Here is a 16414-nt window from a genome sequence, read left to right as displayed (position 1 = left end):
TTTCTCAAAACTATTATTTCATTATTATCCATACTTAACAACTCTAGCACCTAAAAATTAATAAAGCAATGACATAAAATCTTATAGAAAAATAACATTGTAATTGTGTTTATAATTGTATTTTATACCCGACTATCCTTGCAAACTTATTCTTACCAAGTCTGCCATTCACGCAGCTGATGAGGTATCCACTGCCTTTAGCAGCTTCATCCAACTTTTTTATCCCTCAATCTCCTTTCCTTACAAGGCATATCTATATAGTGAAATATAAATCTTAAAAAAAAAAATCTGACTCCCTGGTGGCTTTTATTTTTAAAAGCTTTCTTAATTTCTTTCTCTCTCAATAACTATGGAGGTGGATTTGTGTCTTTAATATTCAATCAAAAAAAAAAAAAAGTTATATATAATATATATTTTTAATCCCAAAAAAGTCACTTTAAAAAAAAAAAAAAATGTTTTTGATTGCAAAAATAAATTTGAGACAAAAAAAGCATTTGAAAACTATTTTTCTTGATTGAAACAACTTTTTCCATTAAAGTAATGCTGTTTTGCGTTTGGGTCACATTTTGGCTAGGACATTTGTGTCTATTATTATTCAATCAAAAAAATAAGTTGCTTCAAAAAAAAAAAAAAAAAAATCAATCATAGAAAAAGTTTGCACATGTGTCAATCATCGTTTAACAAAGTGAGCAGCCTCAGAGGGTTTGAGTAGCCTCACTATGAAGCATTTAATAAGGCCAAGCATTTTCTTACTACTTTATTCTTGTTTAAAAAGAATTTGGTGGGGCAGTAACATGCTTATAACTTATCATAATTCTTACATTTTGAAGTGCTTTAAAACCATTTATAAATGATACTTTGGGGGGAAAAAAAGTGAAAAAACATGTCTTACATATGTATTTTTCTCCCAATGTAAAATCTGAATAAATACATTGAACACGCACGAAAAAATTGAGGGGGGCCGCTACTTCGCGGTTTTCACTTATTGCAGCGGGTTCTGGGCCCCATTAACCGCGAAAAACGAGGGACCACTGTATTTCTGAAAAGCTTTAAGAAGCAAGAATCATTCCCACCACTCGTCGGGCCGGTGTTGTGCCGACACCGGCCGTCAGCTCAAGTCCCAGCCGAAAATAACGCGTCTCAGGCGGACAACGGGAGCGATGCGAGGCGCACCCTCCATCCGAGAGCTTGCCGCTTAATTTGACTCAACAGTGGGTTCTTCGTTTATATTACCGCTAAATATATAAGCTTGACGCCAATTTGACGGGAGCTATTTTTTCACGGGAGATTTGGCTAGCTCTGGCAGTGTTCAACGCAAGCTGCAACAAATGGCAGTAACTTTATTATATCGCAAAATATGAAAACGATTGAAATCATTACTCACCAAATTCAATCTGCTGGCAAATACAGGCAAAGTGTGTATGCTGCGCTCTGGTCTGCCCCGGTGTGGATAAGGCCTGCATTTTGTTTTCGCAGCTTTGCAATGCAACGAAAGGCTCTCCAAGCACTCCACGTACACATAAAGAGTGTGCGCGATTGGAATAATGGACCGCAGTTTGGGCCCCCCAAAAAAGAATTTCTCCCCGGATCTACGCAATTCACGTAGGTCACCCTTTTTAACTTCAAAACGGCGAATTTCGCCGAAAGGTGAGAGATTTTCATGCCTGTAAACTGTAAGTACGGATAGGATTTTGAGTTTTTGTAGTGTTCAAAATACTAAATATATGATACCTGGTTGCTACTTGGTGTTTTATTCGGCAATGACTACTGAGCTAAAACTGACAGTTAGCTTTATTATGTTTTAATTTTACACCCTCATCACTCTACAGCGCTGTGTTTTTACAGATTAAATAAAGCCTGTATGTAAGACACGTTAGCCACGCATCGACAGTGGTCATAATCAATAGAAACCTAGCCCTCCGAAGGGCTAACGTTATGTGAGCGAGTGACAGTAACGTTATATTTATTAGCGATGAGAAGTCTACTGCTTAAAGATGGCGGCTGTTTACTAACGCTGCCCAGATGCGGCCGAGTCAGTCATTTCGCATCTAGTCCGAAATGTATGCAATATCTATGACACGCATCGGACACTACCTGCTACCACACTAGCATCCTGCGGGCGTAGTTTTTAGCAACGTCGGCGTATTTTGTAGCGGCTGTCGGCTGCTGTAAGTTTTTTTTATTTATTTATTAATTGCTTCTTCCTCTACGCACGTGATGTCTGTGCATTGTCCCACATTAAAAGTAGTCTGGGCAAAACGTGATGCTTAGAGCTGGCAGAATTAAACGATTCCTCGAGGTGAATAAAATTACTCGGATCAGTTTTTAAACTCGAGTTGCTCGAGTATTTGTTTCAGCTCTACTTAGCACAGTTTAAACTGGAAGCAATCAGCTACGCGGAGGGACATGGAAATCGAGCAGCTGCAAGGAATCCATGGTTCGCAAGTATAGGAAGCTGGAAAACGAGCTTCGCCAAATAAAGAAGACAAAGCTGAGTTTTCTGTGAAAATAAGGCGAAGTGGCCGCACTTGCCGTCAAGGGTGGATGTTCGATGGCAAACACAGCTTTACCAATGCCCCTTTCCCACTGAAACTAGTAGGTCAACGCGCGTTTTTTCCAAGCTGATGCAACCCACTAGCAATTGGCATTTGGCACCTTTCCCACTGACAAGAAAAAAAAAAAGCCGTCTTTTTTTTTTTCACCCGTCTAACCCCCCACCCCTCCTCAGCCGTGCGTAAGGTTACGTGACGTCACCACGCTAAAATGGACGTCGACAAGTGCGACCGAATAAATTCAGTTCAAGGAAGTAAACAATGCAGAGCAACATGGAAGCCTCCTTTCCGTTTGTGTTCTCTGATTTCATGCTTTTTACTGCCCTCAAAATGATCGAAATGCAGCAAAGGATCAACACTCTGCTTGTGTTTAAGCAACGTAGGCGACGTGAATTCTTCACCTTCTACTAGCTTTGTTATGAGCATCGACGTAACTACGGTTGTGGGGCGTGTTAAATGGGAGGCGACTGGCACATTATTATGGCGCATCACGTAAGAGCCTACGTCACCACGTAGGTTAGGGTGTTGACTGTTGACCCGGGGTTTTGCTTTCACACTGCATGACGATCAGAGCCGAGGTGATTTTAACGCGGGTCGCTTGGCGGGTTGATTGACACGGGTCGAGGCGGGTCGCTGCACCTTTCCCACTGCCACCAAAAGCCAATTGTTAGTGGGTTAACATGGGTTTTTTTGGCCAGTGGGAAAGCGGTACAAGACTGGCAGGCAGCATCTATCGAGTTACGCCACAATTTGTGGATGGATTGTGGATTCTTGGTCTAACATTTCTATTGAGGGCACTTGGCATGTTGAACTCTTCATGGAGTATTTAGAAGCTGAGGACCTTGATGGGTTTGTGGATGAAAAAGTAATGTCAATGCACTGTAAAATCACTTCAATAAAGCACATCCAAACTTAGGCTCCCACTGCCTATTAAGAGCATATGCTAGCATGCGTGCTAGCATGTGTGCATGTTAGCGTATCATGTTTCAGCATTCATGCATGCTACCGTATGTTGCGCCCAAAACTACGGAGCGCCTTGTGTATGTGCAAAATACAGAAAATGTACGCGCAAAGACTGCACATGTGGTTGCAAATGTTACGGTACTTACCAAAGTATTTTTTTAACAAAAATGTCCAAAATTGTTAGTAATTTTTTTTTTTTTTTTTTTTAAATCAACAAATTCAGTCCAGTTATTTTTGTGCGTTTCCTGGAAAGTCTGGGAAAAAAATGACCTTTAAAAAGTGTTTATTTTAAGAACACCTTGATATGAAATTGTGAATATTGTTAAGTATTAGATTAGTAGGATACAATATGGTGTAAACTATTTGAATGGGTTAGGCTTTGGTGGGTGGGTCTGCGTGTGTGGGTCTGCATGTGTCACATGAATGTATCAACATGACAAAAATAGTTGCGTCATATTTGACCACTTCCTCTTCCCATTTCCAATTTCAATTCCTGCCAAGACACCATTGCCATGGTAACACTTCACAGTCTTTTTGACTTTACAAGAGAATAATAGAGTGATTAATCGTAATTAACCAAAGCGTCCAGAAGAATTGAGAAAAGGATTTGCAGAGAAGCTTTTCAGGATGTGGCAATTAATTGTGTCATATTTTGATGATGTGCATTTAGAAGTACCAATGACGTTAACATTATGTAGCCTCTTAACTTGAAAATGATGTTGTTTACACATTAAAAGTGTCTTCATTATGCTCGAGGGAGCAGTATGTTTATTTTGTGTCTGACACACCTGTTAAAACACTCAAAGCTGTAAACCTGTTCACTCTTACTTACTTAAATGTGTTTTTGAAATTACCTTCCAGGTTTAGATTTTCAATGGTATGACTTGGAATGTGAAGAAAATGAAAAAAAGGATTGTCAATTCAGTTGTTATTGCATTTAATGACCATATATGCATTTAACAGATTCTGTGTTGGCTTTCATTGAATCACCCGAAAATCAACCTAACAACCAAAAACCTCGATGTCTCCAAACCTTGCCATACGATGTCCAATGTATGAATTAAAAGGCTTGTTCTGGTCAAATCAGGAGGTTGGTGGTTCTGAGGAATTGGCCTACGGCTCAACAGCTAGCTAAAAATTATTCCTCGTGATATTTTTTCTTACAATGTATGGCATTTTACATGTATATTAGCCGTCATGTCGTCTGACTGCCTTTCTTTATTTGTATTAGTGTTGCAACGATTAATCGATTAACTCGAGTATTCGATTAGAAAAAAAGATTTGAATTAAATTTTGCTGCTTCGAATATTCGTTTAATTAAAGTGGCGTTGTAATGGTGTATTTTGAAAGTCTTTGCACTTAGTTTTATTCATTTGGATGGATACACTGCCCTCTGGTCTGCCTCATTTCACATGGTTGAATCCAGCTGCTCCCTGTTAAGACCAACACAAGCAAAGTTTTTGTTTGAGCCAATTTTTTTTTAATGCATTCATAATTTAGTTTATAAGTATATTTAGCCGTTGATTGCTGGGATATGTGTCTGAACCATTTGTTACGAGCATTGTAAAAAAAATAAAACGTTAGCATTATATAGCATTTAAGCTTGCAGACTTTTGCTGTGAAAGTTAGCAAATTGTCCTTTTGTTGTACATAGATTCTCATTTATTTAGTCTTTTTTTTATACCATTTGAGGCTCAACTCAGGTATTTTAATTTTTCATGTTCCCTATCCGATTACTCGATTATTCGAACTAACTAGTTCATTGATTAATCGACTACTAAAATAATCGATAGCTGCAGCCGTAATGTGTATGCTTTGTTTCCCCCTAGTGGCGCTTAAGTGTAACTAGTTTTTTTAGGTTTCAGTTCATTCTACAGATGTTATCACATGACTACGTGAGCTCATAGCAAACAAATGCTAAAAGACATGCTATTGCTATTGTTTGTGCCCTGTTTCATATACACGAGCATTGTATAGCACTTTGTAGTGTGTATATTTCATTTGTTTACATTTTTAATGTAATGTACTACTTACATTATTGCATTCATGCGAGCAGGAATGATCTATTACACATATCTTTCTTATGATGAATAATTTTGCATGACATGAAGTGAAAAAAGTTGGAAAACTTTACATCTTTTTTTTTTCGTATCTCGAGGTACCACTATTTGATATACAAAATGTTAAAGAAAGACATTCAGCCATGCGCAGGGGACTAAGATGTTGGCTAATACATTAGTTATAACATAATAGAGCAATCCACATAAAAGTTTTACCTGATGTTTTGTTGAATACATGCTAGAGCTGTGCAATATGGTTATTTCATAACCCAATAATTATGTTGTCCGTTAAAACTGAAGTATGTAAGATTTATTTTGCTTAAAAGAAGTCATTTCACACAAACAGACCACTTATGGGGAATTCTCACCCAGTCTGCATTTTACCGCCTGGGGGTGTTCCGTCAGCCATCTTCATGACAATTTAAAAACCGTGTTGATGCAAAACGAAAACAAAAATGTGTTGAGGGGGAAAAAACGATATTGGCATGTCACTCTGTCACAATAAATAATCGATAGATTGACGGCAAGTATCGATTTTTTTTTTTTTTTTTTTTTTACAATACGCATAACGGATTTTCCCCGTAGTCACCGTCAGTACCTCCTGTCCATCCCTCCTGTCCTTCTTGTGGGACAGTGAGGAGAAGAAGAAGAAGACAATAGACAATAGAAGAAGAACAGATATAAAAATGGCGGAAAATGTGAACACAGAGAAATAAATCAAGTAAGTTACTAAGGTATGCATGTCCATGCACTTTAACTTGACCAGCTGAACAGTGATTACATTTACAAAGACCAGGAGGTAGTGAGATACTATGCAAAATTAAATTAATACTGACTTTTCAGCACCAGAAAGCAGCGCCCTATCGTGGTTTAAATAAAACATTATTTAATTAATATTAATGCACAATAACTGTCCAGCCAGCGGTATTTACATTTACAAGACTAGTGCAGTGAGGCACTATGCAAATGCAGTTGTTTTTGTACAAGTTTGAGCATCAAATAAATGCATAACAGATGGTTTTTTATGCATATGTTTTTTTGTTTTCAGTCACATATATTGAGGAAATTTCTTACAACACATAGAATATCACAGATATTGTGTGTCGTGATTTTATCCTTATAAGGGTTGTAACAAAAACCGATACTTCTGACCATTTACACCCTAAACATGGGTGTTGTAAATGATAAGTTGTACGGAAACCAGCACAGTGCTAAGGAACAAGAAAAACGGTCAGTGCAAGCAACATGGCTGTGGCACACGCATCAACGTTGTCTATGACTGCGGCGACAGCTGCTATACACTTATACAGTATATACTGAACAATATACTAAAGAAGAAAAAAGTCGATTTTCTTTTTGATTAAAATGTCTTTTCAATATACAGTTTATACGAAGTGTTTCTCACTTGCTTATTTATATTGGCTACAAAATAAATGCACAACAATACAACTGCTGTCGGTCGCAACCCACGCCAACTCTCAGCTCCCGCTCACTTCACATGTCCCAACTCCGAGCCCCTCTGAAAGGAGACGCGTATATTTATGGACATTACAATAGGCCCTCGTTCATTGTCATGCTGTCATATAACTTTTTAAATAGGATATCACAAAAATCTGTTTCATCACACCATGTCTGCAAATTACTGCTTGCAATGTGTGTTCATTTGTGGGCGCGCGCGTGTGTGTGTTATTAGTAAAAACAGTATTATTGTTTTATATACTTGAGTGCTACATGACCGTGATGCATACCATTTTCTTGTTTAATACTCGAACCCTACAGTAGATGGACAGTACTTTGTTAATTTAATTGTTTGATAATTTAATGCACATTATTTTACTTACTTAGTATTTAAATACTTTAAAGCTACATTCCGATTGTTCTCGATGAGCAAACAGTATTTTTGTTTACTTCTAATAAAGGTTTGTACGTTGAAGAACATTGTTTATTTTTACCGTGGTATCGAAATAGTATAGAGAATAGTGGAATTTTAATGGTATCGGCATCGACAAAGGGCGCTTTCACATTAGACCAAGAGAACCAGGGTCCTGTTGGAGAGCTACCCCGCAACAACACTTGCAAGTGACTGTTAAAAAGGTTCAGCATTCATACTGTGCCAACCGAACTTTCTGAGTAGCATCACGTGGACTAAAGGCGCACACATTGATAGGACAAATAGAAGAGGAAATAGCTCCCTCCTGGGAGGGGAGGGAGCGTGGAGCGTCACAGTGTGGTGCTGTGATGCTGCACGTAATGTAGCATAGTGTTATTTTTACATGTTAAACTCTAGTTGTTGTTTTTTTTGCTTACTGTCTTTTATTTTGCAATGATAACATAACCGTGCATCTGTATGTGTCATAGCAAGTCGCCGCTCTGCCAGCAGCTCGAGCGAACTGGAGTATATAAAAAAATGCATCGGGGAGAACTAAACCACAAAAGTGAACCGCATAGTACCACAAGTCACACAGGCGCAAGGTCGCTCTCACTTTCATGACTGTTTTGGACTGTCAGGAGAGCTAGACTCACGAAACAGCCACTCTGAGAAGCACCGCCTGTCTCGGCTTCTGTCACTCTCACACGGTACGTTCAGCCACAGCATGCAAAACACATCAACCACATTAGAAGCCGATTCTGTGAATAAAGTGCGACTGTTTAGCACAGCACAACAACATTTAGCTATGGTTCATCTGTCATCTTGCCATTGTTGATTCTGAATAGCGTGCGCGCTATACTTCCGCTTCCAAGGATGCCCTACGTGCATCACAACTCCACGCTGTAAAGCTGCAAATAAAGTAGCAAAAGCACACCATGCCCCGGTTGCATTCACAAGTGAAGCAGGGTGCGCTTAAAGCGGACCGAGACGCACGATTTTTGAGCGGGCAAGAGTTCGTTTGTTTGGTCCAAACTAGAGTTCGGATGCGCGTTCACATTTACAAAACGAAGCGGACTATCTGAGAAAAAGAACTCTGGTCCGTTTAAAACATACCAAACATTGGTAGTGTGAAAGCGCCCATATAAAGTTCTGGTATTGTGATATATCGTAGGCCATATAGCATCATATCATCACAGTGAATTGTAAGTTACCCTTATCGTCTTACCCCTACAGCAAAGGAACGCCACACATCTTTTGAACAGCAAAAAAGCCTGAAAACAATCTTTCCGAGGGCCTATAGCTTCTAAGGTGCCTGAAAATACACAGTTAAGTATTGAGGAATAGAGCCACAAAATGCAGCAATAACACAGAATTCACAGCAAATCCATTGCTTTTCCACGAGTAGCTGTCCTTAAAAACAAGAGAAATATGCTGCAGTTCACATACAAGGGCCAGAGAATTCATTATCTAAGTCATAACAGACTGATGGCTCTGATCTGCTGGTATAATGCAGAATGTAAGTCAGGTTGGGGTGGATGACAAAACAAACATAGTATTCAGTTTTAAAATTACGTCGAATGAATAGATATTTTGGGTGAAATGTCCACTTTTCTACAAAGATTATTTTGCCATTGACGGCATTTAATCTATTTGAACCGGGAGGGCTGGCATTATGTTTCAATACCATTAATGGCAAACAAAAGTCAAATCCATTTGAAGTGGGAGGGGCAGACAGTATGCTTCAAGTACATGGTATTCAAGTCCATCTACGGTTTAAAAGTTTACAAGAAAGGGAATAAAATTAAAGCTTTACCACCGTGCAATATAAACCATAGATGATAATATTGGAGACAGCACAAGTTCATAACTACAGTGTAGAAATCCTTACATTTCACAACTCTGCGCTGTTATGCAATGTAATGTATCAATCAATGAAGCTTCATTTATACAGTGCTTTCCACTCATAAAAATGGAGCTCAGAGAGATTTACATTAAAATTTATTTAAAATCAACCCTTGTCACTAGTCCACAAAGGTTTAAAACAGGGGTGTCAAAATCATTTTGGTTTGCAGGCCACATTTAGGCATTTAGAGTTAACTACCATTGTTGCCATTGACTGGACTAGACATTAAGCCTGTTGCGATATGCAATAAGTCAGCTTATCGCACGGTAAATAAAAAGGAGGGCGGTATTTTTCCCAGCTGCGATTTATCGCCACGTGAGTGTGTGCGTGCATACGTTTGTGTGCGTGTGTTTGCATGTGCTGTGTGCACTAGGCACACGTGCGTGTTGGTTGCATACGAGACTCCAGTTCCTTTCACAGATGTTTATTGGTCAGCAAAACGCCGTAGAATTAAAGTTCTGACATACAAAATAAGGAAACGCTTTACGCATCAATATTAAACATTGTAAAACGTTAGCATTGCTACACTAAGGCTAAAGGAAAAAAGTTAATGTACTTACAATTTTAGCCTGCAATAAAACATTGGCAGGTCTTCTCCAAACGCAAATTTGCGGTTAAAGGGTAACAATTCAAACATGAAAAATCGCTGGTTTACAGCATTTGCAATTCGTTCCTCATTGCGTCTTCAGGACGCAATGAGGAACGGATCGAGAGTAAATATCATGTTCAACTCATGCCACTAGATAAAAAAAACAACAACAATAATACCTGACTGCAGCCGTCAGTCGCTACAAACAGCGCCCAGTTGTTAGTTGCTACAAACATACGGCAACATACGGCTATGATATATATGATAAATCACATATATCTAGAACTATATGAAATGACAGACGACGGCCATGTTAAATCATATACCAAGAACTAGATGCGAAATGACAGACTTGTCCGTGCTAGTAAAGAGGCGCCATCTTAAAGCAGTAGACTTCTCTAGAAGGCTCTGTTGTAGCGCACCTAATTACTTTTTATCTAAAAAAAAACAACAACAACAAAAAAATCGGCAAAATCTTGACTTGAATCTATCTTTTAATGATGAAACAGTTTTAAAACGTTCACGCCGAAAGTAGACAAAAGGGAAATTATGGAATAACGGGAGCAATTTTAACTACTTTAACGGTTGATTCACAACATTAAATTAATTGAATGTAGTTTAAAGCTGCCGATACAGAATGGGGACTTGAGTATTTTATTTAATGTTTTTAGGGGTTAACGTGATACTGAAGTACTAGTTTGTTTAGCCTGAGAGGATTTTAGAACAATTTCGGAAGTAGTGTACAAAAAATTCAAAGCGGGGGGTGGGGGGGTGGGGGGGGTTGGGGGGGTGCATAAATAATCGATTTATAATCGAATCGGAGCCTCTGAATCGTAATCGTAATCGAATCGTTAGGTGCCCAAAGATTCCCACCTCTACCAGTGAGTGTGCGTATGGGTGTGTTTGGGAGTTGTTATATGAGCGACACAACAAAACATTGCTATGATGCAGGCTACTACACATTGAGAATATATGACGAAATATGCACATTATGCACTTTCGTCTTGTTCTCGTCAGACGAAAAATGGCATTCGTCTTATTATGTTTTAGTCTCCCAAAACACATTTTTAGCTGGTGACAGGCTAGTCATTGTCATGAAAAATATTGTTCGTCAACAAAATATTTTCGTTATCGTCATCGTTGACAAAAACAGCAACGCTGCAGACACAAAGTGAGCAGAGTGCAGTCATGTACGCAGTCGATCATAAACATCACAAATCTCCAGTTTTAAGGCTGACCTACGCCGTCAAGGCAGACCCGATTTACGACCTTCTGCCGTATCCTGACGTGCAACTCCACAAAATTCTGACTACACGTCGCGTCAACGCGTGGTGACGAGACGTAGATGGACTGTGATTGGTCCACTCAGACTGTTGTTTCCGGTTCAGCGCGAAATCACCACCATTTTCAAACATTGTGATGCTACACGTAAAAACGGACCACGCCGACAAGAGGATTGTTAAAGAGGTCAGCAAGTACGACCACCTGTACAATGTTTCGTCAAGGTATTACCGTATTGGCCCGAATATAAGACGGCCCTGAATATAAGATGACCCCCTCTTTTTCAAGACTCAAGTTTGAAAAAAAGACTTTTAGAACACCAAATTAATTTTTATACAGAAAATAATTACAGTACATCTGAAACAAATGATTCTAACAATATATTTGAGAGAAAAAGCATGTTATTTTGCCTCATTCAAATCTTAATATCTGAACATTTCAATATGTAAACTTCAGTGCAATCACATTTGTAAATGAATGGCTTCTGGTTTTTGAAATGTAAATAAACCAGTCTATTGTGATAAAACAACAAAATTGCAATAACTGCATTAACCATCAAAGTGAAGTCTAACTGTAACTGTAGTCTTGAAACAAATCTGAATAAGGAAAAACAATGCAATAAAATAATGCAAACTGGTTAAACTAAAAAGAGTAGCTGAGATCTGTCATGACAGAACATCGCTTCAATGATATCTGGCACAATCTAGCATCGTGAATGGGGAAATTAGCTGAGATCTGGCATGACAGAACTTCGCTTCAATGATATCTGGTGCCATCCAGCGTCGTGAATTGGTATAATGTCTAGAACACGAATTAAAGACGACCCCCTCTTTTTCAGTGTTATTTCAATGCAAAAAACACCGTCTTATATTCGGGCCAATACGGTATAAAGGTTGCCGTTCCACCTCCGTTGGCATTGTTGAGTAACTGGAAGAAAACTAGAGGAAGTCCCCCAAAACCGTACAAACACAATGCCACACCCATCTAGTGGCTTGATGGTGAATTACAGTGCAATGCGTTCCCTTGCCGCAGAACCATCGAATGCTCATTGACGCCGTAGTCGCGACGCCGTCACCGTAACGCAGAACTCAGGCTTAACAGCGCCAATGTCAAAATAAAAAGCATGTCGTTCATTATGTTATAAATTAGCTACAACATGCCTGTCAGACAGAGCAACCCTGCCGGCCGGATTGGATCTCTGGCCCGCGAGCCGTAGGTTTGACACAGCAGGTTTTAAAGATAGCAAGATCAATCTGTAGGCTATCTGGATGTATAGTAGATACATTGCAATTTTTTTAGTTTTGGATGTAATTAGGCTTTAAACTATGAGCATAAGCAAGTATAGAAAATTTAGCGAGGAGTTCGAGGGTCACTGAATAGGTACGAGAAGGTGTGAAAATCAGGTTCGGTGAAGTTCAATATGCAAAACTTTCAGAATCACAAAAGCATGATGAGAACCCTGAACGACATACTGTATCACCTCAGGCGTTCCTAATAAAATTGGCTCGTGTACACTCGACTTTAGCGGCTCAGCCTCGACTTTTTCGGCCGTAGCAAAAGTTTCCCACCTGTAAAAAGTGTCGTGCATATGCAATGAAAATTTCCTAAATTAAGACCGTCAATTCCCCTTCCCAAAAAAAGTTGCATCGAACGGGAACGGAACTAGCTTGAACCCTCCAAACGGCTCATGCGTTTAAAACAAAACGAAAAAAAAGTTAGCTATTCTTACCTGAAAGAGAAGGCGACGCTTCAGGCTTTTTTTTTATCCCTTCAGGCGCATAGTAATCCCCAAAAAGTGTCAAAAATGTCCCTTTAAACGGGTGTCGAGCGATGGCGTAGTTCCGCGCACGCACACGCACGAACGGATTAAAAAAGTGTCTGTCCCGAGCGTGTTGACTCGACTGCACTTTTTTTTCAACGCAGTTGTTAGCGTCTCCCAGGACAACTCTCGGGGGCGGGGCTAGGGCCACACAGGACGTGACGTAACGTCCTAAATGTGACGTCACCGAATAGCGACCCTTTTAACAAAGTAAAAGAAAAATGCTGAAAAGACTGGGCATGCGATTGTCATTGAACAAAGTCTGATAATTGTAGGATTTAGATCTGATGTTAAACCTTTATCCTTTGTAGTTAATTTTATGTTGCTGCTTGGTAAATTTTACTTGCACAAGGTGAGATTTTTAAGGTCTGTGCCATATTTCTTTTGGACTTAAATTCTTATATAGTTATGCTCAGGGGTGAAAGTGGCTAGAATTTCTTGCCGGAACTCCCTGACATGAAGGTCGCCACGTAGCCAGAAATTGTATTTATTTATTTATTTTAATTTTTTTTTTATTTTTTTTTTTTGGGGGGGGGGGGTGTCAAACCTTTTAAACTATTGAAATGCAAAGAAAACTGTTTTAGCACAGTTATTTCTATAACACATAAAAAAGTGATTTTCATTCAAAATTGTATTTTTTTTAATGATTTGCAAAATAAACATTAACAAAAACAGCAATAACCCCAACCTCCAGTTCCTAATTTTTTATTTTCCCTCATTTCCTCACATACTAAATCTCAATTTTAACTACTTAAGAACATAGGATATATATTAGAATTGAATTTAATGTAAACATTACCTTTTTATATATATAATAAAGATATACGTAACACACATTCAGAAAAATAAGTACAAATGACTGATATTATGCAGAGTGAAATGGAAAATATTTTGAAGATCACGCAAACATTGACTTTTTCAAATCATAAGGAAATGAATAAGTACCCTAACATAAATGAACAAATATAAATCCAAAGCGCACATTGACAGCTAAGCTGTTCTGAACTTCCCGATCAGAGTAAATAAAACTAAATATAATAAATAAGCCTCCTCAACTCTTTCGTTGCTCTTGAAGATTTGATCCATTTTATGTTGCATTGCCCTTTTTTGCCGCATCAATTCAACAAGCTTTTTTTTTTCCCGCTGTTCCAAAAAACATGCACATTTGAACCAATCAGAGCTAACCATCTCTGCTGATCACATCTCAGTATGCCAATTGAACGTATAAATGAGTCCAGGCATTTTGCTTTGCTGCATTCGCACATTGACGTGACTCGTCATCGTCAGAGTCCGATAACTGCAGCAGCTGGGATAACCTCCATGCCGTCCGTGGAATAAAATCAATTTAAAGTATTGGTGGAAACATTACGCTACACAAGCACTTTATTATGCTTGTTGTCAACACTTGTGAATGTAAATCTGATGTTGGTAGATTGTTTTCTTCTTGGAGCTCAAATGCATGTGTGGTAGCTTAGCATTTTTTTACACAGCGTTTTGACAGTTGCTGTCATATTTTCGGAATCAAAGCACCATGTACCAGAACAGCATTCCGGCCCTGAATCTTATACCGGAACAGCTTTCCGGCCCTGAATCTTATACCGGAACTGCGTTCTGGCCGTGAATCTGTATACCGGAACTGCGTTCCTGACCGTTCTGGCCCACTTTCACCCCAGTTACACTTAAACATATGAAGAACAAGAAGAGTATTTGTACACTACAATATCTCAGGGATCTGTCAATGTCTGACTCTTAGTGTTGTGTATTTTTTTTTTGTATTCCTGTTTTTGTGAGTATGACAATTGAAGTGCCTTATGTTTGTGAAAGCATTCTGCCACGACTTACGAGTAGTACACTATGTACAAAGTGCCTCATTTATTTGTTTATATATATGTATATACACTCACCGGCCACTTTATTAGGTACACCATGCTAGTAACGGGTTGGACCCCCTTTTGCCTTCAGAACTGCCTCAATTCTTCGTGGGATAGATTCAACAAGGTGCTGGAAACATTCCTCAGAGAGTTTGGTCCATATTGACATGATGGCATCACACAGTTGGTGCAGATTTGTCGGCTGCACATCCATGAATCAAATCTCCCGTTCCACCACATCCCAAAGATGCTCTATTGGATTGAGATCTGGTGACTGTGGAGGCCATTTGAGTACAGTGAACTCATCGTCATGTTCAAGAAACCAGTCTGAGATGATTCCAGCTTTATGACATGGCGAATTATCCTGCTGAAAGTAGCCATCAGAAGTTGGGTACATTCTGGTCATAAAGGGATGGATATGGTCAGCAACAATACTGAGGTAGGCTGTGGCGTTCCAACGATGCTCAATTGGTACCAAGAGGCCCAAAGAGTGCCAAGAAAATATTCCCCACACCATTACACCACCACCACCAGCCTGAACCGTTGATACAAGGCAGGATGGATCCATGCTTTCATGTTGTTGAGGCCAAATTCTGACCCTACCATCCGAATGTCGCAGCAGAAATCGAGACTTATCAGACCAGGCAACGTTTTTCCAATCTTCTATTGTCCAATTTCGATGAGCTTGTGCAAATTGTAGCCTCAGTTTCCTGTTCTTAGCTGAAAGGAGTGGCACCCGGCGTGGTCTTCTGCTGCTGTAGCCCATCTGCCTCAAAGTTCGACGTACTGTGCGTTCAGAGTAGCTCTTCTGTCTACCTTGGTTGTAACGGGTGGTTATTTGAGTCACTGTTGCCTTTCTATCAGCTCGAACCAGTCTGGCCATTCTCCTCTGACCTCTGGCATCAACAAGGCATTTCCGCCCACAGAATTGCCGCTCACTGGATATTTTTTTCTTTTTCGGACCATTCTCTGTAAACCCTAGAGATGGTTGTGCGTGAAAATCCCAGTAGATCAGCAGTTTCTGAAATACTCAGACCAGCCCTTCTGGCACCAACAACCATGCCACGTTCAAAGTCACTCAAATCACCTTTCTTCCCCATACTGATGCTCGGTTTGAACTGCAGGAGATTGTCTTAAACCATGTCTACATGCCTAAATGCACTGATTTGCCGCCATGTGATGATGTGGCTGATTAGAAAATAAGTGTTAACGAGCAGTTGGACAGGTGTGCCTAATAAAGTGGCCGGTGAGTTTATATATGGCAGAAAACACTCAGGTGACTTGAAGTTCCGCTCTCAGACCCCCAATTTGGGCAAATTTCAAAATTGTCTGATATGCATGAGTGATACATCATTGGAAAGCTTAAAATCTCAATTTTCTGGGGGAAGAAAAATTTTGAACAGGAGGGCATTTTTAAAAACCAAAAAATTTTTAAACAGCAAAACCCTAACTGGAGGCGAGAGCAGAATTAAAGACGCCACGATTTTAACGAGATATTATCGCTTA

The 16414-nt window shown here is 39.4% G+C and overlaps 1 protein-coding gene across 8 annotated transcripts in view; it reads right to left on the bottom strand.

Annotated features, from left to right (window-relative positions):
• LOC130921629 (A-kinase anchor protein 13) overlaps nucleotides 1-13143 on the bottom strand; it is a 276582-nt gene extending 263439 nt beyond the window's left edge. For all 8 annotated transcript variants that reach the window (XM_057845733.1, XM_057845759.1, XM_057845767.1 and 5 more), the window contains exon 1: nucleotides 12948-13143. The gene's annotated coding sequence lies outside the window, so the exon portion shown is untranslated. The remainder of the gene's footprint in view (nucleotides 1-12947) is intronic.
• Between the last annotated feature and the right edge of the window lie 3271 nt (nucleotides 13144-16414).

This window comes from Corythoichthys intestinalis, chromosome 1, assembly GCF_030265065.1.
Source record: "Corythoichthys intestinalis isolate RoL2023-P3 chromosome 1, ASM3026506v1, whole genome shotgun sequence".
Lineage (NCBI taxonomy): Eukaryota > Metazoa > Chordata > Actinopteri > Syngnathiformes > Syngnathidae > Corythoichthys > Corythoichthys intestinalis.
The sequence above is the reverse complement of the archived record's forward strand: the minus strand, read 5'-3'. Positions and strand labels throughout refer to the sequence as shown.